This window comes from Megachile rotundata, unplaced genomic scaffold (assembly GCF_050947335.1).
Source record: "Megachile rotundata isolate GNS110a unplaced genomic scaffold, iyMegRotu1 scaffold1281, whole genome shotgun sequence".
Taxonomy (NCBI): Eukaryota; Metazoa; Arthropoda; class Insecta; order Hymenoptera; family Megachilidae; genus Megachile; species Megachile rotundata.
In genome coordinates, this window is record NW_027474577.1 from 10,001 (window position 1) to 12,500 (window position 2,500).

The 2,500-nt window shown below is 53.3% G+C and overlaps 1 pseudogene; it reads left to right on the forward strand.

Annotated features, from left to right (window-relative positions):
- LOC143266523 (large subunit ribosomal RNA) overlaps positions 1–2,500 on the forward strand; it is an 8,375-nt pseudogene that overhangs the window by 1,502 nt on the left and 4,373 nt on the right.

Sequence of the window (2,500 nt, forward strand, 5' to 3'; positions counted from 1 at the left end):
CAAACGCAGAGTTAAGGCGCCTAAGTCGACGCTTATGGGATACCATGAAAGGCGTTGGTTGCTTAAGACAGCAGGACGGTGGCCATGGAAGTCGGAATCCGCTAAGGAGTGTGTAACAACTCACCTGCCGAAGCAACTAGCCCTGAAAATGGATGGCGCTGAAGCGTCGCGCCTATACTCCGCCGTCAACGGCAAGTGCGCAGGAACGGGATTTAGTTCCCGTTCTCCATGAAGCCTTGACGAGTAGGAGGGTCGCGGCGGTGTGCGCAGAAGGGTCTGGGCGTGAGCCTGCCTGGAGCCGCCGTCGGTGCAGATCTTGGTGGTAGTAGCAAATACTCCAGCGAGGACCTGGAGGACTGACGTGGAGAAGGGTTTCGTGTGAACAGCCGTTGCACACGAGTCAGTCGATCCTAAGCCCTAAGAGAAATCTAATGTTGATGAGGTGTCCTAAAATTCACGCTTTTCGAACGCAAATGACAAACATACGTACGCTCGCACGCACGTACGCGCGCAAAAGGCAAAAAATGTTAAAAAGAGAAAAAAATTGCAGTTAAATAACAATTTACGTCGCCGTCGTTTCGTGTTTGTGTCCTAATCCACCGCTCGAACATGATCATTTTTATTGATAAATTGACAAAAACGTTGAACGCTGAAAAAAAATGATCGCGGTTCGGATCGATGGATACTTCACGTTCGACGTGATGCGACGTTGTCGAACGCCTGAAAGCGATTTTTTTTCTATTTTTTGCTTGGTTAAATCTTACAAACTATCGAACGCAAGTCGTGTCGTCGTTGCGTCGCAGATGCGTCGTTGTTTATATAATTTTGCGTGATTTGGGAAGAAACACACCCATCGGGCGAAAGGGAATCCGGTTCCTATTCCGGAACCCGGCAGCGGAACCGCATACCAATCGGGCCCTCGTAAGAGTGTTCGTCGGGGTAACCCAAAATGACCTGGAGACGCCGTCGGGAGATCTGGGAAGAGTTTTCTTTTCTGTATAAGCGTTCGAGTTCCCTGGAAACCTCTAGCAGGGAGATAGGGTTTGGAACGCGAAGAGCACCGCAGTTGCGGCGGTGTCTGGATCTTCCCCTCGGACCTTGAAAATCCAGGAGAGGGCCACGTGGAGGTATCGCGCCGGTTCGTACCCATATCCGCAGCAGGTCTCCAAGGTGAAGAGCCTCTAGTCGATAGATTAATGTAGGTAAGGGAAGTCGGCAAATTGGATCCGTAACTTCGGAATAAGGATTGGCTCTGAGGAGCGGGGCGTGTCGGGCTTGGTCGGGAAGTTGGCCAGGCTGACGTGCCGGGCCTGGGCGAGGTGAACGGTTGGCGACTTCGCGTCGCGTCCCGGAATCCGAGCTCGGTCCCGTGCCTTGGCCGCCAACGGATCTTCCTTGCTGCGAGGCTTCTTGTGACGGCTTCGGCCGTCCTTTTCGCCTCTTCGGCCGCCATTCAACGCTTAGCTCAGAACTGGCACGGACTAGGGGAATCCGACTGTCTAATTAAAACAAAGCATTGCGATGGCCCTCAAGGGTGATGACGCAATGTGATTTCTGCCCAGTGCTCTGAATGTCAACGTGAAGAAATTCAATTAAGCGCGGGTAAACGGCGGGAGTAACTATGACTCTCTTAAGCGTAAATCGCTCCGAGTTTCTCCTTCGGTTCGCCGGGGGAAAAACTCCGTCGCTTGCGTGAGTCATGGTTGCAGGGATGGCAATGCGTAACTCAGACCTCTCGTTAGGTCCTTCAGCCTCTCCCATCCAAGTCGCACGACCTACCTCCTAGTGGTACCTGCCGGTAACGTGACTGGTTGGCTGTTTGGGTGACTCACGTCACCATCGCAGTCCCAGTCACGGCTAAACGGCGTGCGGCGAACGGGCGCAAGCCCAAACGACATTATGTCGGAGGTGTCCCGGGGTCAGCAGCCCTCGGACGTCTCGGAGCTTAGCTCCAAATTTCTACCGCTCCAAGAAACACAAGGAATAAAACTCGGATACCCGGATTGGATTCTGTTGACGACTCGGCGACGTCCCATGGATATCCCGTCGATACACGTTCGGACGATGACTGCTCGACATGTCCCTCATGTTTGACTGATCTTTCATCGAGGATCCTGGCGCAGAGGAAACAACATATTCGACGCTGCAATCAACCTCCTCCCAATGAGGATGGAACCTACACCTGTGAGACATGCTCATCCAAGTTCCAAAAATACGCCGGCCTCAGGCAACACATCAAACGCGCTCACCCTACAGACTACAACGATCAGGATCTCGTGTTGGCCGTAAAACGAGCCACGACCAGCAGGCCTAAATGGACTCCCTCCGAGGAGAAGCAGCTTGCACTCCTCGAGTCGCAGCTGCCCGCAGGCCTATCCCAAACGGAGATCAACACACGGCTAGCTGCACTACACACCGGCCGCTCCAGTGAGGCTATAAAGAAACAGCGGCAGAAGCTGTCATATAAAGATGCACTTTCGGGGATCTCTTCCGCCTCGAC